The 25,346-nt window shown below is 37.2% G+C and overlaps 1 pseudogene; it reads left to right on the top strand.

Annotated features, from left to right (window-relative positions):
• Positions 1–23,637: 23,637 nt before the first annotated feature.
• LOC111736308 lies at positions 23,638–23,756 on the top strand (annotated as a pseudogene).
• The last annotated feature ends 1,590 nt before the right edge of the window (positions 23,757–25,346 follow it).

The raw sequence follows: 25,346 nt of genomic DNA, 5'->3' as shown, positions 1-25,346 counted from the left end.
ATATTGGTCGAGTGAACAAATAAATGAATGATTTTGCCCAAACTGTCCAAGCTAATAAAGAGTTGAAATCACTACCCAGGATTCCAAAACCCAATAGATGGCTTCCTGTTTGAAGTACTCATTTCCCCACTTTCTGAGAGTGCTGGAGGCTGATGGCTCTGAACTGAGCCCCTCCCTGGGAATTGCCCTCAGCAGTTTTACTCCTGGTTACACCCCTGTCCAGGGCCGCCTGCACTCAAGGACTTGTAAATGGGGATAAGCAGAGTCTCAGCCCCTTTTCACTCATTTTGGGGCAACTCTGAAGGGCCATCACAGCTCCTGAGTTCCCCCATGGAATCAGCCAAAGCCTCTGTCTACTGCAGGGGTCCCCAATCCCTGGGCTGCAGACCGGTATGGGTCCATGGGTGTTAGGAACTGGGCCTTCACAGCGGGAGGTGAGTGGCAGGCAAGTGAGCAAAGCTTCATCTGTATTTGCAGCTGCTCCCCATCACCATCTCAGCTCGGCCTCGGATCATCAGGCATTAGAGTCTCAGAGGAGCACCAGTCCCTGGTGCCAAAAAGGTTGGGAACCATTGGACTGCATTGCGGCCCAACTTCTCCCTCTGCCTAGTCCTGTTTCCTCCTTTCTTCTCTCATAGGATTCAGTCCCAAGGGCACCCCCACTCCCACTCCCCCCTCCACCCCCCAGCAAATTTTCTTTACCCAGATGTATGTTTCCTCAGAGTGTGTTTCCTGGGAAACCCAGCCTGAGACCAACCAACCCACGAAGACAGGCGGAGTCGCGCTGATGGTAGCTCCTAGAAGAGACCCAGGGGCTCCTGCCAAGAAGCTGCCTTGGGTCATTTCCAGATGCCAGGAGGATCAGTTGTCCCTCCTCTGGAGCTCGCGTAACTTGTCATCCTGGAAATGAGCTTCTATTACTGCAATGAAAGTGACTAAGTCAGAGAGGCATGAGGAGGAGTCCATAGAAGTTCAGAGGAAATATGACTGATTTTAATGTAAGGAATAAGAGACTTCTAATTGTGCAAGTACTGCCTCCGATATAAGATTTTAAAGTCAGGCAGCAATATAACTTAATAACCAGAATGCACAAAGTATACATCTAATAAATACTTAACAGAGCATAAGGCACCAGAAACAAACATCTAAATATCAAGTTGAAGTACAAATAAAGAAAAATGAACATTTTTCTCCTACTGAAGGCATGAATTAGCATTTGCATTTTATCCATAAAGTGTACAACACACTCAGAACTGTCACCTCAGCATTGGAAAGTAGGTAAATTGGCCTCAAATAATATCCAAGACAGTTTTTGGTGCCTGAAGTACTTAAAGGACCTACAAATTGATCCCATTTGAGAGTCCAGAAGGCAGAGTTTCAGAGAGAAAGAAAATAATTGAACAAGACTGGTATCTAAATAATGGTCTAATTTCAACCATCTATCAATGCGTGTGGTATCGCATGAGTCTCTGAGACATAACAGAGCTTCTGGTTACCCTCCTGCTTAAGATAACTGAAACCTGGAAAAAATATATAAAACACAGTTCTAGAGACATGAGACATCACACCACAAAAGACAGTGAGCCCAGAGAGGCAGAAAACAAATGAGGTGAGCCCTACAACTGTCCCTGGAAAAAGTTTCTAGGCCATGGCACAGGGAAGGGCACTCCAGGCATTGTCTAGTGGTCTCTCTGAGTCGAGGAGACAGAATTGGGGTTCTACAGAGGCCAGGACAGCTAGAATTCACAGAGTAAACAATCTGAGAGATCTGCAGAGGACCCTTCTTACATATTCACGTGAGAACTAACCCGTGCATGGGTGTCAAGAGATTAAGAGGAAATAGTGCACAGAGCTTCAGTAGCGAGGAAAATTTAACCCCGCATGAAATGAAGCGCTGGTCTCACCTAACAAAGCTTAAAAGCCAGACTCAGAAGGATAAAGCTGGCTCTACATAACCTAATTACATCTCAGAACAAAGCTCAGAAATACAGAAATACAAAAATGTGCAGCACCCAGCAAGATAATATTTACAATGTCTGGCATCAAATTAAAAATTACCAGGCACACAAAGAAGCGGAAAGTGCAACCTATCTGGGCAAACTGAAACTGACCAAGAATGACACAGATGATAGCATTAGTAGACAAGGACATTAAAACAGATAGTTTAACTGTATTCCATATGTTCAAGAAGCGAGAGGAAAGACGTTAAACAGAGACATGAAAACATTTTTTTTTTTTTAATCAAACTTCTAGAAATAAAGCACAGTGGTCTGAGGCCTGAGGTCTGCACTACGAATCTTCAAGTCTTACTGTGCTCTTTCTTCCCAGAGAAATGGAGAGCTCAGCCAGCATTTCTCTCTTTCACCCCTCCATCCCTGAGGAGAGAAATGCAGGGCTGCTATTTTGCCCTGCTCAGCAAGGGCGGGCCCTTCTAGCTTCCTACAAAGGTTGAAGTTCAGGATTGTGTGAAGCAAGACCAGTTGCCACAAAGGGGCAGCAGTTCTCTTCCTGAAAAGCAACTCGTGCCAGGCGGAGCAACAGAAGAGAGGCCAAAGGACATAAGTTCTGGTCCCCTTTGCCCCTCAAGCAGCTGTGTGTCTTTGGGCAATCTAGTTAACTTCTCTGAACCCTGGTTTTTTAATCTGTAAAATAAGGATGATAATGATAATGATACTCGTTGCTAAGACTGTTGTAAAAATTCAATTGCATTAGATAAGGAAATGTATCTGAAAGTTCTTTGTAAAGTCCATGTATTTGTAATTATTTTCTCATACTACAAAAGCGAGGAGATACGTACCAGCGTCTGCGGGTATGTCACATGTTTTTCCGCAACCCCTAACCCCACCCCCAGGAATCTCTTAATCATCTTTATCTTTTTATTACCATGCCTCTGACATTCCTGGAGGCTTCTTAGTGCTTAGTAAATAAGATAAGAGCAAGAAAAAAATTATTTGAAAAACTGACTAAGAATGACAGAAAAAAAATGTAAAGCTTGTTATTCTAGTTCTCCATGTTGTATAACAAACCACTCTCAACTTAATGGTATAAAACAATAACCATGTTATTATGTTCTCTGGTCTCGTGGGTCAGGATTTGGACTGTGCTCAGTGGAAATGGCTTGTTGCTGCTTCACCATGTCTGGGGCCCGAGCTAGGTACAACTGCCATGTGCTGGAATCATCCGAAGGTTTCTTCTCTCACATGTGTGCACCTAGACTGAGGTGACTTAAAAGCTGGGCTCAGCTGGGACTATTGTCGGGAGCATTTTCACATGGCCTCTCCATGAGCTTGGGCTTTGTACAGCACAATGACTGTGTTCCAAGAAGAAGCATCAGAGAGAGTGTTCAGAGAGAGAGTATTGTATGAGAAGCAAGTGAAAAGCATGGCCTCTATTCCCTAGCCTTGACAGTCCACTATTAGTAGAAGCACTTACAAGCCCATCCAGATTCAAGGGGAGGGGAGAAGTACTTTCAATGGGAGAAAAAGCAAAATATTGGAGGCCACGTTTTAACGGTGCCAAACTTGATATTCTAAATTCTGCACAGCAAAAGTAGCATTAAGATTTACTCAAGATTCCAGGACCATCTTTCCCTAGACTAATCTAGTCCAAAAGAACCTTATCTTCAATAGTCCATCTCTGGACTGTCTGATTCATCACTTACATTAATCACTCTGCATCACTGAGGATTGCAAATGCAGGATTGTAGTGGCAACCATGGAAATTAGGCCTGGTTTGTCAGAAGCATAACATTCAAACCCTCCTACAAAATTACTAACAGGACGGAACCAATTACAGAGCTGCCTTCTGAGCTTAATTCAAATGACCTAGGACACTAAAAGAGAAACTGTTTTCTCCTGAAGCAAAATTAATATCTCGGAAAAATTTAACTGACAATGTGTTTGTATTAGAATCCCTAATCTTTGCGGGCTATTCCAAAGAAAGCCGAAGTTAACACAACTTCATGTATAATAATGACTTAAGTAGAAACAGACCTGTTTCTGCAGATACTAGGTTTGATACTTTTCAAGTTCGATGGAAAGAATGACAAGCCTGGTCTGAATTAGAAAGACTCTGGCTTAATATTTACAGTGGGATAGGGTGAGATGGGTTAGAATGCAAAGTCTCCAAAAAACTTAGCACAAGAGCTTGGGAAAACCTCTGTCCTCAGGAACATGCCAAAGTCACCCTGAAAAGCTGAACGCAAGCAAACTGAAAGAGCCATCTGTCATAAACTGGAACAACAGTGCTGGGATGGCCCGCTCATTTGGTTTGGTTTGACAAGAATATGGCATCAAGAGAGAAGAGCAGAATCACCAAAAGTGACAGCCCGTGGGAAAGGAAAAGAAATGATGCCAGGCTCCATCGTGGTGGGAGAAGGGGCCACACAACTGCCTCTTCTAACAAAGAAGAATCAGTAACACCTTCTAATTTTGTATTTATACTTAAAGTGTGTATGAAGACCAGGGACTGTAACGCAGTGTGGTGGTTGGAAATGTGATCACTGGAACGCAGTGTGGTGGTTGGAAATGTGATCACTGGAACGAATCCATCTAAGTTTGAATTCTCTCTACTTACTAGCCATGTGACCTTGGACAATTACTCTGTCTCCTCTAAGCTTTAGTATCTTCATCTATATAATGGGGAAAAAATATTAGCTCTCTCATAGGGTTGCTCACAATGTATATAAAAATTTAACCTAGTATAATTTATTTAAAATGCAGCCTTAAATTTGATTTTTATAATTTTATTTTTGTATAGTTTACATTAGCTTCATTCTGTAAAGATAATCTGTGCCTTTCATAGAAATTTGAAAATTAGAGAAATATATGCAGAAAATAAAAGTCACCCATACTTCTACCACCCAGAGCAATTTTTGTTAACATTTTAGAATATTTCATTTAGTCTTTCTTCAATACATTTTCTCTCTGAGATGTCACGGGGGGCAGGAGTATAACTGCACGCTGTAGTTTTACCTTCTCATCATAGGATCTATGTTTTCCATGTGACTAAAAATTCTTCCCGAATATCGCTTTGAATGGTTGCATAGTCTTCCACTATACACTCATATGACTCATTTAAGTGAAATACAAATATTTCTCTAGGAAAAAAAAAAGATTCCATTCTCTTCCTTAGCGAGAAGGGGCCAGAAGTCACCCGCATTTCTGAGGCTGTTTGTGCTGCCTTCATGCTTATGACAATGATAATTGTAGTGGTTTTGAGGCATAAAAGCATTATTAAAATGTAGCCCTCAGTCTGCCCACTTGAGGAATGTGGTCTTAGCCACGGGTCCAGTTTTTCAGATTTCCAAGTACAAATTCTAGCCTAATTTTCTCAAGGATATCACAAACCTATGACTTTCGCAAAGGAAAAATTTTGATTTTCTAATTTTCACTTAAGTATCTCCTGTCACTTCTACTTCTGAAAAGTCTGTTTTTAGAAAATATAAGAAAGCATGGTTGTTGTGGTTAAAAATTGCCTTCCTGCCTATCACAAATAAAGCTATTTTCTCCTCTTTCTTAAGTGTTCTGAGAAATCAGCAGGCAATTAGGGGAAGATATTTATTAATAAATATATGTATACTCTGCAATTACCGGCCATACATGAACGAAGCCGAAAAGCAATGCAGCTATATTTCTGCTCACTCAGAAATATATTGTTTGGACCGGCTTTCCGTTCAACAATTTTAAAATCTCAACTGTACATGTTTGTTTCGGCCATTCTTCCCTAAACGTTTAATGCTTCATGGAAGTGTTTCCTACATTTGTTATTCAAACTTCTTACATTTCGGTTTGGGGTATGTCTCCTTCCACAGCCCACCAAGACCAAACAGAAAATGCCTTGAAATGCAAACAGTCCCTGAATTATGACGCCTATTACTTTTTATTAGTAGTAAAAACAAAAAGAAGCAAGGAACAATTCTATTTATGCAGAACGGTTAGAACATAAATAATAATAAAATGCTAAAACTTTAAAACTACTTACATAATATTAATTTAATCCTAATAAAAAGTAGGTTTAGGTATTACCTCCATGATAGCTAATGTGGTGCAGTTTTGCTTTCATCCAATATTTATACGCAAAAAACATTTTGGTTTAGGAAATAAAGTAGTGATAAAAAATTACAGTCTTTGAATATTGGGCTTTGACTAGTCCCCCGCTGCCCTTTATTGTATGTTTCAGTAAAATACAGTACATCTTGCTGTTTTATTTCATTGTTTGTGGCCCGTGCAAAATCCTATTGTCCAGCTGCCCAGCATAAATGAACAACAAATCAGAAGAACCAGAGCGACACTTTAACTGATTAAACTAGTTCTGGAATTTTCCTTTTACTGCTAAATTATCACCTTATTGCAATTATTTTTGCACATTGTGATTATTTTTACACACTGTGATTATTTCTGCAAAATTTGTGGGAGAGGCTAGTCAGAGGGCTTAGGCTATAGCACACCCTTTTAAAATCTCAAGCCTAGTAAAGAATTCGGCTTTTAAAGTTGTGTTTTTTCATATTCTAAAGTTGTGTTTTTTTCCCCCTAAAATTATTTAAATGAGCAGATTAGTGGAGCTTGTGTAGCTGGGCCTTTTTAAAAAAATTTTACTCTTATTCGCTCATCACTTTACTTTTTTTGTAAGTTATTTGGCCTAAGGAACTTCGTCATAAATTAAAGTAACATTATTTTGTCACAAAACAAAATGAAAGACAAAATAGAATGAGGATGCAATTCACACTTTACCCATAAAGTGATTTAGAACTCAATCAATATGCATGTGCATGTGAGGAAATGCAGAAAATATTAGAGCAACCAAGTGTGCAGTATAAAAATTAACACATGAAAATACTTTTGCTACATTTAAGGATCTTCTTTAGAGGTACCTGACAAAGTAGAATATATGCCACCTGAAAATGAAGGAAACATGTTGTTTCAACCAAAATCAGAGATATTTCTTTATCGAAGCCAGGTGTATAGAGACAAAACAGAAAACCAGAGCTGCAATGTACAGATGCACGAATTGTGCACTGCACAACTCCAGGGCAAGTCATTCACACAGATTGCAACGTGAATGATGCCTTGATTATATCTCATTAATTTTGTGCCTCCTATTCAGGAATGTATGATTGCAAGAAGTTAGAACGAAATTTACTTTTTTTAGGGCCTAAAGTAAAAAAAAAAAAAAAAGTGTTGCTGAATCAAGGTAAATAGATATATATTAAATCCACTATGATGAGTTTATTGGCTATACAAGAAAAGAAATTAAATTTCTACATTAGAGGAGCCTACCTACAGTTGAATTGAGGGTAATTTTTAAGGTATATAAGAGAACTATTTTGAAGTGCTTTAGAAGCATTCAATACCAACAGACAATTAATGTGCTGTCACATGTGGTCATTTTCTAGACATAAAAGTAAATCTGGCCAGAGCTCCCTCTGCCTGGTTACACAGGAGTAACCATTTTTTTGTACTTGAAAAGAATAAAATGACATTTCTTTGCAAAAATTATGCTACTCGATTTTGTCACCAGTTCAAACTCACCTTTTTAACTTCATATTTGAATCAATAAGGTTTAAGTGTATCTGAGGGAGGGACTCACATATTTAAAACTTCATTCTAATTCTAACGTATAATAGAAGAAGGTAAAAATTCAGATAGCATACCAATTCCAATGGCAAGTTTTTATTACAGGTGTCATCTTTATACTGAATTTGCCAGGGTGTCTTCCTATTTAATTAATTAATTAATTAAGAAGAAATAAATAAATAAAATTATATACATTTTATATGTATAGAGAGTCTTGTCACCTGCTATTTATAGGCAAATATTAAAGGCTTCTGGATGATTAACCCGCAAGTGATCTACATATGTTAATATATGCTGAAGAAGGACTTTTGACTCTTAATTACTTTGGTTTCCTTGGACTGAACAAACTTGTCCTGACTATAGCAGATGCCAACTGTTCAATCACACATTAGGATCAATTCAAGATGATTTCATAAGCACAAAGCAACTCTCTTCACCTTAACTGGGCAGGCCCAAATCTTTCCTCACAAAACTTTATCTAGGCTCACCTATGAGCACACACTATATACATACAGCCAGGAAAATTCAATCCCCAACTTGGATATATATAAGCAGGCATTCAGATATTCAGTCTGTCGGCTAACTCAAAAAGTAAGAATTTCTTTTTTGTAGTGAGAGATATGTCGATTATATCTCAATTAAAATAAGAAAGAAAGTAAGAATTCCTCTGCAGAGAAAGAAAAGAAACTCCTCCATTGCTATATTTGTGGTATGGGAAATTGCTGGAATTCTCCGAGCGCTAAGGTGCAGGCGAATGATTAACACGTCTCCATAAATCATGGCAGATTTAAGGTTTAAATACATACTAAAAATGGCAGGGACTCTTGGGTCTTCTATTTATAAAGGCAGTCCTTCTTTTCCTTTTGCTTCTCCTCCATCCCCTCCCCTTTGGATCAAAGAGAGGATTCCAAGCCAACTGAAAAACAATGGTAAATGTTTGCATTGCTGAAATTCACGCTGGTGCCATAAGTGGATTTAAGGCGGACTGGGCTCTATAAACAAAATAAAAAGATGGCATCCAAATGAAAATATGTAGAAAAGATACTAGGGGAAAAAATGCTTCAGAGAAGCAGTCTGGTTAGTTGTAAAATGACTTTAAATTAGGCTTTAAAAAGGATTGCTAAATCTTGACACATATATGAGCAGCTTATTATCATGCAATTGTGCAGTAGTTGCTTGATCTTGTTACTGATTCGTCACATATGAATAAATGATTAATTACCAGAAAGGCTAAAACAGAGTAGAGTGAGAGTACTGAAGCTCACCCTGAAAGAGGGGCTTAAACACGTTTATTGCCCTTTAAGTGCATTTCATTAAGGCCAATTAAGGACTTTCATGTCTTATTAGAAAAATGAAGTAGATTTATGAGGTTTTCGTAGGTTGTAAATGCTGGGGCTAGCAGATACAAAACCGAGCAGAAATGGTAGTTAAGAGCTAAGAAAACATATACAAATGCTCCCAGAAAGCAAATATTTAATGGCAGTAAAAGCCAGTTCAACATGAAGGCAATCCTTAAATAAAAGAAAGAACATAATTTTTATTTCCTATCGTCTACTCACTATAAACTTCAGAATTTGCACAGGAGGAAGGTTTCCCTCTGCAGTTCAGGAACCTAATTCAGGGTGGGAGGGATGTAGCTAACCCCAAAATGGCCTGACAGCTACTGAGTCCTCTGTCAAAACAAAAGTAGACACCAATAAAAATGCTCTTTTAATTCCAGGGTAAGAAACACATTCTTGAAAGAGAGGAAGCTCGGAAGTAAATCCAGCACTGACATGGTTGTTAATAAACAGACAGCAAGTAAAATTCACTGGCGGTGGTTAGAGCCACGCGCCTAACTTCCCACTTCTCCGGTCCCGTCAGATGGTGTCAGAACATTAGCCCTACCAAATAGTTATTATACACTCTGGATTCCCTTGATTCATTTTCTAGGAAAATTACCATGACAGGTTAGCAAGCATTTTCTGTTGCCCTTAGGGAATGATTACCACCTCCACTCCACACCATTCTAGCCATGGGTTGATCTATTTACTCAACGTTCATGTTGCTCCTTTACTCTTACACACACACACACACACACACACACACACTGAAACAATATTATCTCAGGAGACTCCTGCAGCTTTGTCAAATGCAGGAGCATACATGTATAAATGTCTCGTAAAATGTACATTTTTACCTTGCACACCATTATAGAAAGCCTCAACTGTTTATCACATATCCTCTTGGATAAATAATTTAAAACCATATGAAACTTCTTCAAGAAAATATCAACTGAAGATGTACAGGCGCAACTTTTTAAGCTCAAATCTCTCCTCTAAAAAAAAAAAAAATGAATATTGGCAAGTCAGTGGATTATGTCTTCTTGATTTTTTAAAAAACTCAAGAGAAGTGCCATGCAGCACATGAAAGATGTCCAAAACTCACCAACAGTTTTGCAGCATACACATATTACTTTAAAATAAACGCCTCGGTTTTGCTTGTTGAAAACCCATTTGCCGCCGCAGAAAAGACTGAACGTGGAATTTTATCACTTCTTCAAGAGGACTGGCAAATTTTTCTGCTGAGAACCTTTAAAATGGTATCACTGGATCTAACAGCAGGAAATCACATTAACTGTGCTGCTTTAGAAGAAAAGACGAAGAGGCGGTCGCTATTCGTAAAGATGGAACTTGTGAAACTGAAGGTAAAGTCCTACAGGCACATCCCTGCCAAAAATAACAATAGACATGTAAGATGGCAAACAAAATATTAATTTCAATGTCCTTAGTGTAACTATTTTGTATTGTGAATTTGATTTTCCAAACAAATAATGGCCTGGACAGAGACCTAAAGCAACTAGCCATGTATCTGTTCAGACTCTGCAAAAAATTTTATTGAACTGAAATGTGATGAGCATCTGTCCTTGGTGATTTATTCCAAACAGCGGAGATGTTATAAAATGAACACATTGCATCTCCTGCTATAAAAGAGAAACAAAATGATCTTTTAGTTAATATCCAATCAAACTTCAAGACACCTTATGGAACACAAAGATTTCATGGGATCATTTCATTCCGTTGCACCTTTCTCCAGAATGCTAAAATGGGATTAATTTAAGATTTTCTAAAACGCAGAGTTAAATGTGTATAACTGGTTTTGTTTTTTCCAGATCAACAGATGCCACTTGATTTTTATTTTTATTTTGACAACCCAAAATGTCGGCCCAGGCTAGGGTGCTAATTACCAATAAATTCTTATTAAAGAACCAGGAGTGCTCTTTCAGAAAGTTCATTTCCAATTTGGGCCTCGGGGTCATTGAGTTACAAATAGGAGTGGAATCTTTTCAAGTTGAGATTGGATACACTTTGTCAGGCACAATAAACTATTTCTGGGAAAACTGCAAAAAGGGAGGGGGTAGAAGTTGGGTTTAAAAGCCTCCAAATACTTCTAGCATGAGAATTTTATTCTACAAAAGAATTTTCAGATGGCTTTAGTACAGATCAGTCCCAATGCCCACCTGATAAGCACAAGGACATTAAAATTTAACTCATACCCCAAATATTTTCACAATATTTTTATTTCAGAGTATCAAATAAAAACAATACAAGTTTTATCTAATCTATCCATTCATTTTTAAGGAGTTCATTACAACTAGGGAATCAAACTTTCAAGTGACAAAAAGATAATTTCTATTTATATCTAATTCAGAAAAAATGTCTCAAATTATTAGATTTTAGAGCAAAATGAGATTCTAATATTAAAAAAAAAAAGAATGGTTTCTACCGACTCATAGAACTAAATCTGTCAACACAAAGACCAAGACGTAATAAGGGAGGATTTAACATATTCAAGCAGAGCTGGACAATTTCAAGCCCAACGTAGACCTATTTCTTTGAATTTTCTAGGTTGGTTGTCCATAAATCTTCACTGTAATGAACAAGCTGCCAAGTCTTGCCCTTTCCTTTAGGCTGTTCAAATCCCGATAAAATTCTATAAATAGAATCTCACTGGACATACTTGGCACACCTTGTCCATATGGTCAAGCAGAGTTTTGCAGTCCCACTTTGGGATGGACAGTTTTGAAATAGAAGGGTGACTTTAAGGAAGCAGGCATAAATCTGATCAGTCCTCATAAAATTCAGACTAGTTATGGAAAAACCTCCAGCCACTAGCCACTAGCAGGATTTCAAAAGTAAAGATCTGTGGGCTGAAAGCAAAAGTCACAAACGAACAGCCTACATGCCACATTTCAACCATACATATGTTTTCGTAAGGCCACATGGTGTTTTTAAAACTGGTAAACAATATTTAAAAATCAGGAGATTTTATCAGGTTTCTGGCTTCTTTTGAACAATTAGAGCATCTGAAACACTGGGCCCAAATTCTCTATGGCAATGGTTGGCTGCAGCACAGTCTGTGCTTTTTCTCTAATGCCCAACCCACCTCACCAATCTATTTTATTACTACTGCCTGCTCCTCACTTATGTCTGGCGCTTGAGTGTGCACCCAGGCTCACAGTCTCTGATCCTTTTTCCACATCTTTTAAAATTATTATATATCTAATTCAATGAACTGTTACCCAGAAAGAAATAAGAAATGAGAGATATCTTATTTAGGGACTATGTGATCTACCTAAAAATTGATTACAAAATAAAACTCGGAATATTGACTCATCACATTTTCAAAACCTATACCAGAAATCAGCAAACTATGGCCCATGGATGGGCCAAATCCTGCTGCCATCTGGTTCTATAAATAAAGTTTTATTGGAACACCGCCACTTTCATTTGCTTACATATTGTCTATAGCTACTTCATACTATAATTCTGAGAGACCATATAATCTGCAAAGCCTAAATATTTACTATCTGGCCCTTTACAGAAAATATATACCAACTCCTGCCCCCTGATCCTCTAGATTTAGAGATGGGCTCCCCTTTCTAGAGCCCAGAAATGATGCTAAGACTTCACCTAACAACTACTGTTCCTTCCCAGTGTGCTTGGCATCTGCTAAGGTCATCTGCCCGAGTCAGTAATTGTTCATTTTCTGAGTGGGTGTGGCCATAGTTCCAAATTTGGGAAGTGTTCCTTTAATAGAATTATTTCCTCAGTACGTATACACAGAAGGCTTGAAATTTCCTCTGTTGGCCACCTCGGGAAATGTCTATTTTGACAGTAATTTATGACCTGGCCATATCTCAGTTTAACTTTCTAAAACAATACATTCAAAAGAATAAACCTGAAGTTTATCCTGTTCACTGCTTCATTTAGCAAGCATTTAGTTATCACATGCCCTGTCTGATACCATGTTGTGTGTAGCCCCAAGAGTTCTCAAGAACACAGGTCATTCTGCCTCGTTAAAAGCAGTAAAGTCAATAAATATGAGGGTCAACCAAAGAGATAAAAATGACACGGGTCTGTAGATTAATGGGTGGTGTTTTTCCTGCCCCAACCTACAAGAAATCTTAATACTAGCCAACATCTATCTAGGTCTTACTTTGTGCTGTACGTTGTACCACGAATTTGTCATCTAACATTCACAGTAACTCCATACGATAGGTACTGTTGTCCTCCCATTTTATAGAGGAGCTACCTGAGATTTAAAGAGGTTCAGGAACTTACTCAAGGTCGTGAAGCTAATAACAGCAGAACTGAGATAGAATTCAAGTCTGTCTGACTTCAAAGGTTTCAATTTCACTGAGATTTCATGAAGCTAGGGAAACTTCTCAGCTACAGAAATTGAGCAGTGAATAATCTTTCAGCTCCAGGGTATTACAAATTGAGATTTTGGTCCAAGGCTGCTTAAATTCCCAAAAGGTCATTTAGACACTGTCCTGTGTGGAGAAAAGGAACTTTTTTTTTTTTTTTTTTTTTTTTCAGGCAAAGCAACCCTTGGATGACCTCACAGATTGCAAGAAACTTGTCAGTTTACAATCTCTTACTCTTTATTTTTTACGTCTACAGTGCCTGGTCTTCCTAGGTGGTCTCCCATCCAAGTACTAATCAGGCCTGATCCTCCTTAGCTTCCGAGATAATATGGGATTGGGCTTGTTCAGGGTGGCATGGCCGTAGCAAAAGCAACTTTTATTTAGCCAAAATTCATCCTTCCTTTGAACTGTGTCTATAATTCTGATGAGCAACTGTCAGTCACAGGGCAAATACCTAAAGATTCTAGAGTATGGACAAATGTCAGAGCCTCTCAGATGTACAAAGATATTCCAGAGGTGAATATGTCTGTGTATCTAAGCTTTCCTTCTAGTTGTTGAACTTCTCAAGTTGATTTTCATTTCTTGGTTAAATATGAGGCTTCCTTTTATCAGGGAACTATCCATGAGCTCCATCAAGGGACAGTAAGACTTACTGACTGACCTCCTCCTCCTACCCCACTCCCTCACCAGCAGACTGTGATCCAATATTCCTCATCCAGTGGGAACTCAACTCAGTATCTACCTGCTGATAAACACCATAAATATATTACTTCCTATTACCTGGAGAACTCACCCTTCCTTTTGTCGAGTCAAAAGGCTCTGAATAAGAAATGAGAGCTCTGAGGAAGAGCTCCGAGAAGAGGAAGAGCATTGTGTGGGGACAGAAAGCCAAAGGAACTGAAAAAGAGAAAACAAAAGAGAGCCTTCTGGAATCTCTCACGTTCCTGGGATTTTTGTTTTCTCTTTGTTTAACTTCATTCAGAACCTTTCCTGAAGGTTCTTCTTTCTTTCGTTAAGAAGAAAATTAAGATTTCTGTCTAAAATACAAGCTTTTGTATTTCATTTTACATTTTCCTACCTGAAGAGGAATGTTCACATTCCATGAGCTTTCTTGCTAACAATGGTCAGTAATTTGAGAGAAAACCCCCTTTTTAGCTGTGAAGGCACATCATCTGAGGCAGGCACCTGGGGAGGAATGTGTCATAAAGGCACATTCCTCATAATCAAGGATAATTCAAAAGAGAAACAGTGACCGAACATCCACGGGAGCCAACAGAAGCCTAATCCTGAGCCCAGCTCTGCAGACGGGGACACAGGCTGCTGCAAAGCCAGGGCAGATGCCAGGGAAGGGACCAGCCACAAACCGAACAGAAGTCCAATCCAGAGCTTGGCATCTGGGTTCTTCAGCTGCCAGCCTTGCCTTGCGAGTAGCCACAATGTTTGGCTCTTGTGCAGAAAACAACAGAGGACGAGGCTAAAGGGGTCCATGCTGTGCCCTGCCAGCAACAGGACGAGGCAGTGCCAAGAGAAGGATGCAGTGCCACACGGGTGCCAATGTGCCTTGGAACGGCTTTTATATCATCTAAAGGGACAACAGAATTCCTGCAAAAAGAAAAGACCAGATCCAACACACATAACCATTTCTCCCATTTTCCTTTTTCAAAAAAAAAAAATGCTATTCCTGTCCACAGTCCATTTTCTTTTACAAGGCTAACATGGCCAGATCCCTTTCTGCTTCTCTCCTACATCCTGCAGGCTCTCATCAAAATGAAGCCAACGGTTTATATCGCACGTGATACTAAACTTACTATTTTTTACCTCCCCATTATTATTTGCCTTTATCCAGTTTCCAGAAGAAGTTATCAATAGAATATGTCAAGTGAGGTGGGGAATGCAGAACCCAGCAGAATAGCCTACGATGCCATCTTGGTTACGAGCTGCGTAAGCCATTCCGACCCTGGGGATTTGCAGGAGGCTTTCGAAGATCCAATGCTCCATTTGTAAGGAAGTTTTCCTGTGGTTATTCAACTGAGAAAACTATAAGGCAACTGGAGCAGTAAAATGCCAGAAGAAGTAAAAGACATCACTTAGACACCACGGTTTCTTGAAACAACAGAAATCAAACAAAGAGGGGAAGGGAGATAGAATGTCTTTGTCCATTCACATTAGATGAGGGAGGATGTATGAAGAAGAAAATAAAGGAGCCAGTGAAAGACATAGAGATTCTTCCTTGCCTTACCCTAATGAATGTCAGCCCAGAGAAACTCAAGCATGGCATAGTTTTGGTAAGAAAATGCAAAATCTCTTGTCATCATGGGGAAGATTTTGTCGCTTCATGCTAAGATTTGTGAAGATGAGTGAATTTGAGAGTATTTTATGCAAGGCTTTCAATATAAAAATCAAGGACATTTTATTTACTGATGGGAATGTTACCAGGCTCTCATTTTCCTTTTTAAAATTCACATGAATAGATATTAAGGTCAAACCTTAAAATCTTCTTAATAATTCTGACATGACCTCTTGTATATTAAATGTTTCTTTGGTGGAATACCTGCATGATTGATAAAGAAAACATAGGGATAGTCCCTCAACATCCTAAAATGCAATCTTACATAATTCTTGAGGGAAAAAAGCTTCTAAAAGTAACCATGAGTATTTTATTATTCCCTACCATGGGACCAAGTGCCACACTCCAGTCATGTTTCCCTTCCCATCACCATGCTTTTGTCCGAGTAATCCCCCTTTCCCAGGCTGGCTTTCTCCACCAATATTCTTTTCAAGGCTCTTTTTAAGTAAGTTCTAAAACTCTTTCACAGACCTTTCTTTTTCTCTAGTTCTTCCATCATTTATGGTCTCTACCACAGAGCTCCCCATCTGATTATAATGCCTTATAATTTAGTAGTTCTTCTATGAGTGTTATTTATACAGTGGTGGTCTCCTTGGAGGAATGGGTCATGACTACTAGTTTTCTTTTATCTTTCACAACATCTGGCCCAGGGCTGGGCCCTAGATTACTAAGTAAAATTTTAGAAAAGATTACCTGCTGTTCCAATTGAAATTCATCTCTGAACGGATTTTATCTCTACGTGGATTGTGAAAAATAAAGCTTTCAACAAGACAAGATTTACCTGTCAAAAATTGATATTTTATGGTGAATTAATATCATTTATGGGGTGCTGACTATGTGTACAGAAGGCTGAAGTTCAAAGAAGAGTAATGTGTGTTCAAAGGAGCTTAAATTTAGAGGCCATGAGCACAATAATGAACGCTTGTGACTTGGCCTCAGGTACTTACTATGAGAAAGGGACACCAGCTCCTCACTGGGTTGACTACCATGACAGTCTCTGGAATCCTACCAAATATCATTCCATAGTTCACTCATGGGATTTTTCATTGTTCAATGGCATCTAAGTCCATTTACATAGCATCTGTGACGAAAAGGTCCTCAAAATGTTTCTCTTGAGGAGTTCTCAGAGCTCTTCAAGTAAAAGGAAGAAAGAAAAAAGGAAAAAGAAAGAAATACAATCAACAGTAAATGCTAATTCGATGCCTGTCTCATCTGGAGATTATTCCTCTTAAATGTTTAGAGTTTTTATTTTATTTTAATAATAACATCATATTAAAAGCCAACAGCAGTCCGCAAAATAAACACCTATCAACTGAAACAAAGAGAACAAAAGAGAAGCCAATGGAAGTCAGTTTAAGCACTTCCAGTGATACCAACAAAAAGATTTATTCAGAGAATACATATCAATGTCATTTTATATTAGATGTCGACATGTCAAAAGCAATTGTATTTCGTTGCAATAATAAAATAAAATCCCTTCTTTTATTTTCTTTTTTCATAAACGCATATACCAGAAAAAGCAAGCAATTCCAAAATGCGCTATTCTGCTCAGAAACAATATTTACTCTCCTGGTGTAGTTTGGAAACCCGGTTATAGAAAAGATGTTAAAGACCTGACAGTGTTTAACTGTCCATGAGAATACACAGCCAGTTTCTAAACTGTGAAGAGACTTTTAACTGGATATTTCTTTTATTTTTTACCCCAAATGCCTCCTAAGTTCAACTCTAACCCTAACCCAGCACTCACTAGTAGAGACATCTATTTTACAGAAATTGAAGAAAAGATTATTCTTTTTAAAAGTACAGTCTACTAACATGCTAAGGCATTGCAACTCAAAATCTTCCGCATCCTTTTGTTCCTTGACAAGATGTTTGTTTGACATTGAGCAGGCACAGCACAAATGGCAACTGAAAGAACAAGTTCAGGGAATCCATTAAATGCAGCCAAAACAGGATGCCTGCATCCTATTCATATAATCTCTCTTTTCCTCACTGATCATTTGTCTTTTGCAAGGGCCTTTTTAGTGAGTGAAAATGAAATTCATATATGTACTTTCACTAAGAAACAAAATGGGGCTTTAATAAAGAAAAAGTTTACTTGCTTTTCAAATTGGCCCAATGTGGATTTTAGCTTTCCATGTATCACGGGAAATAAAGCTTTAGGCAAGACAAGAACATTCGCACCTCTGCCAAAAATTAATATATTTTTTAATGGTAAATTAACATCAAAAGTTTTATACATATTAGTGATGGTCTGACCTCCAACTGTTCACAGTCGTGTCCAATACACACACACAGAAGGAGAAAATCTGTCTGCTATTCACATTCAATTTGTTCAATTCCCTGCCATGTCTTTTCAGCTGCTAATGGTGCTCTGTCAACAGATGACTTTAGTGGGAAAAGAAAACCAACAGGGATAAACTACTTTAAAATTTTTAAGGTTGGTAATTTGTAATTTAGGCATGTTTTATAATTATGTTTACTAAAATACATATATGTATGTGTAATCTTAAAGTAACGGCTCGCTCCCAGAAGTTGATAACTTTTAAAATAAAATCTTCTGTTGTTTTGTAAGCACTGTGTCTGCCATGTAAGAGGCTGAATCTTCCAACCCAACTGAACAAACATTTACTGAATACTTACTATGTGCCAGGTTTGGGTTTTGTTTTGTGTTGTTGTGGTCAGTTTGATAAAACTCAGTTGAGAACCCAGAAATATGCCACCCAACCATTTCCATATGCAAAAACTATACGGCAATTAGAAACTACCCTGAAATATATCAAAGTACAAACTCAGACTATACAGCCATTGAGAAGACAGCCATTCCATCAACTTTTTTTCTCTAGGAAATCCTCTTTATCACAACAGAAACAACAAAAAGACCTCAGATGGGAAAGATGAAAGCCTGAAGTCACAGCCAGTCCCATGGTAATGGGAGCCCAGCAAAGACAAAAAGAAGAGACAGTTAACTCTCCCTCCCCAAGGAGCATTAAAACAACACAGAGGTGACCCCAACAGAAGCCAGATTTAAAGATTCACATTTAAGCCCTATAAAATGTCAAATTAGAAATTATTTGGAGTTGGAAATTGTCAGGAATTTCTTCTCTCAACAGATTTTTGTGTTATTACAAAATGTATACATTAGGAAACTAATTCAGTAATCACCATTTTTAATTTACATTATGGAAATTTCAAAAATTACACATTTAGAGGAATATATTTTAAAAAGTCACATAACACCCACATTTAGCTCTAGGACCCCACTCTCCTGTTTTTCAACTAGCTCTCTGGTGGTGGCTTCTTCTTCATCCCCTTACTGATCTCTACCTGCTCTCCCTGACCGCTTAATGTCAGAGTCTCAGAGTGTTCAGTGCTTGCTCCTCTTCTTTACCTACGTTCACTCCCTGCCTTTTAAATACCACCTCTCTATGCTAATTACTGCCCTATTTATAATCTTTGCCAGACTCCTGTTCTAAACTCCAACTGCCTACTCAATATTATCACTTGTCTAAATTCAACATATCCAAAACTCTTGTTCCTTTCCTCCAGAATCTATTTCATTCATGGTCTTTCTATCAACAGGTGACATCTTGATCCTTCTAGGTGTTAACAGATGCATTTATTTCTCTTAAAATTCATGTCTACATGAATTTTAGCAAATCCTTTTGGCTGAACCACTGAAGTATTTTTAGGATCCAGTCACTTCTCATCACCTCCACTGCCACCACCTAGTCCAAGCCACCATCATCTCTTGCCTGGATTACCGTCACTGCCTCTTTATATGTCTCTCTGCTTCTAGCCTTATCCCATGTCTATTCTCAACAGAGGAGCCAGAGAAATCCTTTTAGAACATAAGTCAGATTATGTCACTCTTCAGCTCAGAACCCTTCTATTTCACTCAGAGGGAAAACCAAAATTTTTATAATAGTCTATAAGGCCCTTTAATCTGGACTCCAGTTACTTCTCTAAATGCATCTCCTCCTACCTGCTCACTCCATTCCCACCACTCTGACTCTTTTGGGCCCCAGCACTTGCTGTTCCTTCTGCCTAGGATACCATTCTAGTGGGAGACTTAACAAATTTATCTTAGTAATTAAAAGCTCAAAATTATTAAGGATATAGATTTGGATAGCAAAATTAACAGGCTCGATTTAATGGACATATAAAGAGCTCAGAGCCAAACAATCAGAAAGTAAAATTGTCTCAAACACATATAGAGCATTTACAAACATTCATCAAGTATCAAAGCACAAAGTAGCAATAAATTTCAAAAAATATTATCATACATTCCATACTCCCTCACCAAAATGCAATTTAGTTTAAAATATGAAAAAAGGATAACTTTTTAAATATTATGTCTTGATACTTAAAATGTACTTCTTAATTATTCAGAGATCAAAGAAAATTTTTAAATAACAAGCCCAAATAAATAAGATGCATAGCCATTTTTTTAATTGTTTATTGGGGTAACATTGATTAATACAATTGTATAATTTTCGGGTGTACATTATAATTTAACATCTGTATGTTCTATTGTGTGTTTACCACCCAAAGTCCAGTTTCCTTCAGCTACCATATATTTGATCCCCTCTACCCCATCTACCCTCCTGCTCCTCTCCCATCCCTTACCCTCTGGTAACCACTAGTCTATAGTCCATGTCCATGAGTCTCTGTTTGTTTGTCCTGTTCCTTTGTTGCTTTTAGGTTTATATCCCACATATAAGTGTTATCATGTGATTTTCAACTTTTTGTCTGGCTTATTTCGCTTAGCATGATTATCTCGAGTTCTAACCATGTTGTCGCAAATGGCAGTATTTCATCTCTTCTTATGGCTGAGTAATATTCCATTGTATATATGTACCACAGCTTCTTTAGCCAATCATCTATCGTAGGACACTTTGGTTGCTTTCATGTCCTGGCCACTGCGAATAATGCTGCTATGAATACTGGTGTGCAAATATCTTTATATGATTTTTAAGCCTTTAGAGGGATTGCTGGATCATATGGTAGATCAATTCTTAGATTTTTGAGGAACCTCCATACTGTTTTCCATAGTGGCTGTACCAATTTGCAGTCCCACCAGCAGTGTATGAGGGTTCCTTTTTCTCTGTATCCTCTCCAGCATTTGTTATTACCTGTCCTGTTGATTATAGCCATTCTAACAGGTGAGATGGTATCTCGTTGTGGTTTTGATTTGCATTTCTCTAATAGCTAGTGATGTTGAGCATCTTTTCATATGTTTGTTGGCCATTCGTATGTCCTCTGGGGAGAAGTGTCTGTTCAGGTCCTCTGCTCATGTTTTGATTGGATAATGTGGCTTTTTGTTGTTATTGAGTTGTATGAGTTCTTTGTATATTTTGGATGTTAGGCCCTCATCGATGCATTGCTTGCAAATATATTTTCCCATTCTGATGGTTGTCTCTTTACCTTGTTGACAGTTTCTTTTGCTGAGCAGAAGCTTTTTAGTTTGATGTAGTACCATTCATTTATTTTTGCTTTTACTTCCCTTGCCTTTGAGGTCAAATTCATAAGATGCTCTTGAAGTCCAAGGTCCCTGAGTTCCGTTCCTATGTTTTTCTTCTATGCATTTTATTGTCTTAGGTCTTATATTCAGGTCCTCAATCCATTTTAAGTTAATTTTGGCATGTGGTGATAGATAGTCTAGTTTCATTCTTTTGCATGTGGCTTTCTAGTTTTCCCAGAACCATTTATTGAAGAGGTTTTCCTTTCTCTACTGTATGTTTTTTGCTTTTTTGTCAAAAAATCATTTGCCCATATAAATATGGGTTTACTTCTGGACTCTCGATTCTGTTCCACTGGTCTGTGTGTCTGATTTGCTGCCAATGCCATGCCGTTTTGATTACTGTCGCTTTGTAATATAATTTGAAGTCGGGCAGAGTGATGCCTCCAGCCTCGTTCTTTTTTCTCAGGATGACTTTGGCAATTCGGAGTCTTTCGTGCTTCCATAAAGATCTGATGATTTTTTGTTCTATTTCTTTAAAAAATGCCAAGGGATTTTGATGGAGATTGCATTAAATCTGTATAAGATGCACAGCCTTTTTAGAAGTTTGTAGTAGAAAAGTGAAAAGGATGAAATTTAATGAACGAAGTGTCCACATGAAAAAATTAAAAAGAGAAATAATGTCAATAAAGTAGTAGAAAATTATTAAGCAATATAAATTAACCATTAAAATTAATTAATTAAGAAAGGGATACAAGAATAAACAACAATGCTAAAAATCTATTGGTCAAGAAAAAAGAGGACAAATAAACAATAGTATAAATAAAAATGGAGTTACAGAAATCCAGACACAGAAAAATAAAAAGATAATCAGAATATGAATGACATTGGGCTAATAATTTAAAAACAAATGAAATGGACAAATCCCACTAAAAATATACATCTTAATAAAAATGACTCAAGAAAAAATAGAAAGCATCAATAATCCTGCAAAACTTTAAAAATATCGTACCTGTGTTAAAAATATCCCCCCCAAATGCCACCAGCCTCAGATGGTTTTATAGGTGAATTCTCTTAAGCTTTCAAGAAACAAAAATTTTCATTTTTACAGAGAATACAAAAGAAGAAACAGTTCCCAACTCATTTTATGAAGCTAATATAATCCTGACACTGAAACCATACAGGGTCCTAACAGAAAAGGAAAATACATTTCATTTCATGGTCTTTGTATTAGATGATATGAAGGAACTACTAATTTTATTAAGTATGACAACAATATGGTCACTGTTTTTTTTTATCATTATTATTTTGACATGAATACTGAAGTATTTGTAGTGTAATAACACAATGTCTGGTCTACGGTCATGCCACTCTGAACATGCCCTATCTCATCTGATTTGTACTCCTGAGATAAACCCACTTTGATCAAGATATAGTTTATTTTTTTAAAAAATGTATAAAGCTGGATTCAACTTAATATTTTGTTTAGAATTTCACATCCATATTCATGAAATTTGCTAAGACACCTGCTAATTACTCTAAACATTAATAAATGAATTGATAACAATTATTTAATTGAAAGAATCAAGCATTTATTCTTTTTTCATACAAATTGTATTTTAAGAGTAACCAAATGATAAATAAAAAGAAATTCTTCTTTATAAAAAAATTCCACCTAATGAATACAGAAGAATGACACAATTAGATAATCTTTATTTTTTTCACCATTTGATGAAGTAATGGAACAAGACAACAACCATTAATGAAACGTCGTGCTGATTATTTTTTATTGGTCCCTCAGCTCCATTCTCTGCCCTTCCCTGCACTTCTCTGTACCCTAGGAATCTGACCTTGATGAACTGCTTCACACAGGGCCCACTCGGGCTCAGGGGATGGAGGGTGGGAGGAGAGATTAAAGTCATTCCTCTCCCTCTTGCTCAGGCTGCATTTCTGCAACCATTACTTTTCCCTTTGGCCACAGCTCCCCTGAGGTAACACATCTTCCAGTACTTCAGCTCTTACCTGATAACAACTTTCTCTCCCTTAACCTCTTCAGGCTCTTTGGGAGTAGCAGCCCCCTAAGGTATATATATAACCTGAACTCAATCCAATCAAGCCCCCTAAGGTATATATATAACCTGAACTCAATCCAATCAAGCCTCTAGGTCTAATTCCCAGAATACAGGAAATATGAGTATAGAGGAACAATTTAGGTGTCATAATAAAGAAGCAAGAAGCCAAATATAAACCATAGGATATTCTATAGGGCAAATGACTTGGATATTTCAATAAATCAATCAAAAATAGGTGAGGAAGATGCATAAGAATAAAGGACATGAGGACAAACAACCAAATGCAACATGTAGACTTTGTTCGGATCCTCAAACTAGCCATCTTGGAAACAATTAGGGAAATTTCATCATGGTCTTTGTATTAGATGATACAAAGGAACTACTAATTTTATTAAGTGTGACAATGATATGGTCACTGTTTGTTTGTTTTTCTAAATCTTTATTATTTTGACATGAATACTGAAGTATTTGTAGGTGTAATGAGAAAATGCCTGGTCTACGGTCATGCCACCCTGAACGTGCCCAATCTCATCTGATCTCAGAAGCTAAGCAGGGTCGGGCCTGGTTAATACTTGGATGGGAGACCAACTAGGAATACCGGGTGCTGTAGGTGTTTAAAAAAAAAAAAAAGTCTTAGATTTTCTTTCAAATACTCCAGGAAAAAAAAAAAAAGAAAAAGAAAGGATAAATGAAACAAGATTAGCATAAGTGATATTGCATACTGAAAAGTTAAAAGATACCCCATATGAGGGCAAGAAAAATATATAAAGTTCTCAAAAACAAGTTGGACAATAGATGTAAAATAACTTGATGAATAAACTATAAAAATTTAAGAGACATTGAAAAGGCCTAAATAAATGGAATAGATAATTAATAAGTAAATGGATAGCAATATCAATATAATAAAGAGATCAACTCTGCCTTAATGTACCTAAAAAGTCAATGCAGTTCTAAAATAAGATGCAGATCAAAATCCATACAGAGATTTTCAAGGAACTTGATCTGCCCAATTAAAAATGTGTATAGAAGAGCAAAGGACCACAAATAGTCACTCATGAAAAATGACAAGGTGACAGAAACTGCCTTACTAGGAAACATATTAAATCCATAGTATTTAATATATTTCAGGCATAGAGATAGACATATAGATCAAATGAACAGTTAGGGAGCCCAGATCAGACCCAATATAAATGGAAACTTGATTTATGAAAGAGGTGGCATTGCATAATAAAGAGAAAATAATAGACTGTGGTTATCTATAAAGGAAAACTAAATAAAATGAGATCATTACTTTTGCTTTAGACAAAAAAAATCAATTCTAAGATGAATGAAAACTCAAAAGTAAAAAAACAAAACATTAAAGCTTTTGGGAAATAAAAATATGCTATCTAAATGGCCTTAGAGTTGGATAGGATTCCTTTTTAAAAATACAAGTCACAAATCATAAAGTAAAAGGTTACTAAATTTGACTTCATTAAAATGAAGAACTTCTGTTCATCAACTGATACCATAAGGAGAATAGAAATATAATTCACAAATTGGAAGGACAGGTTTGTATTAGCTATAAAATGGAAAAAGGTCAGTATCCAGAATATATAAGGAATCCTTATAAATCAATAAAAAGTGAAAATTAAAAACTGAACAAAATATATCATATTAGAATAGGTTAAACTATGCTGGAGCGACAAATAAACCTAAAAAATCTCAGTGGATTTAAATAAACTCTATAAAGCTTTATTTCTTGCTCAAAGATTGTCTTCTGCACTTTAAGTGACTCCTCAGGGAAGCTGTCCTTATGCAATTGGCTCAGTAATCCAAACTATTTCGATCTATCTCCACATTAGCCTCCATGATCATTGTGTCAGAAGACATAGCCAAAGAGCCTGCACTAACTCTTAAATGCTCTATTTTTGAAAAGTCAAGCGTGCACACAAACTATGACCCAACAATCCCATTTCTAAGTGGTCTTTAAAACTATTTGCTCTTCTAATCTCAAAAGAATTTTAATTGGATGCCTTCTTGCACAGTTTTAAGGTACTTAAAAAAATTTATCACCAATTTGAACAGTCACAGAAGATGTAGTTTCTGGCATATTATAAATATTGAAATTTTTATGTCACTTAATTTTTACATCACATAAATGTATCCAAAGATATCAACCATAATAATTTGATAAACCATAATTTCTATCATTCATTAAAAA

Source organism: Pteropus vampyrus, unplaced genomic scaffold (assembly GCF_000151845.1).
Source record: "Pteropus vampyrus isolate Shadow unplaced genomic scaffold, Pvam_2.0 Scaffold1, whole genome shotgun sequence".
Lineage (NCBI taxonomy): Eukaryota > Metazoa > Chordata > Mammalia > Chiroptera > Pteropodidae > Pteropus > Pteropus vampyrus.
This window is presented reverse-complemented; position numbering and strand designations above follow the sequence as displayed.